The 608-nt window shown below is 42.6% G+C and overlaps 1 protein-coding gene across 4 annotated transcripts in view; it reads right to left on the bottom strand.

Annotated features, from left to right (window-relative positions):
- Positions 1–608, bottom strand: part of MAP2K4 (mitogen-activated protein kinase kinase 4) — a 38,292-nt gene that overhangs the window by 34,548 nt on the left and 3,136 nt on the right. The window lies entirely within an intron of this gene.

Raw genomic sequence — 608 nt, 5'->3', positions numbered from 1 at the left:
CCCCAGTCTAGGGCCAGTTTTAACAGGTCAAACCACACTGAGAATTTACATTTCATTGATCGCAGTGCATTACAAAATAATTCTTCAGCATCGCATAGAGTGTAATTAGTGGGGCGACTAATTATTCTCCCTGTCCAAATTAGGTGCGTGTTATGGAGAAAGTGAGTTGCATAACAAGGAAATTAAGTGACTCAATTAATCGAGCAGGTTTGGAAGTAAATACCTCCCAAGTGATGAGGTAATATGTGTGAGCAGAAAAATAGAAAGCAGGGACAGACATTATATATATTATTTTTATTTTTTTTAATGCGGGTATCAGCCAATTGGAATTCTCTGAACAGCAGAACTCTGACTGGGAGCCAATCAGGTTGGTAGTATGCCAATGTGCAGACAGGAGGAGAGTGATCTGCTGCTGCTCCAGCACTGTCCAATTACAGGCTGGAGGCGGGGAACGGACCTAGAGTTACGGTTAAAACTGCTACAGAGAAACGCACAAGTCTGGCAGTACGGAATGACAACTCTGTATAAATCTCAGGACTGGATAGCCAAAAATGTATTTCAGCTGTTTGTCTGGAGCTGAGCTCTGAGCGTGCAGAGGATCTGTAATT

Source organism: Nanorana parkeri, unplaced genomic scaffold (genome assembly GCF_000935625.1).
Source record: "Nanorana parkeri isolate BGI_ZX_2015 unplaced genomic scaffold, ASM93562v1 scaffold47, whole genome shotgun sequence".
Taxonomy (NCBI): domain Eukaryota; kingdom Metazoa; phylum Chordata; class Amphibia; order Anura; family Dicroglossidae; genus Nanorana; species Nanorana parkeri.
The sequence above is the reverse complement of the archived record's forward strand: the minus strand, read 5'-3'. Positions and strand labels throughout refer to the sequence as shown.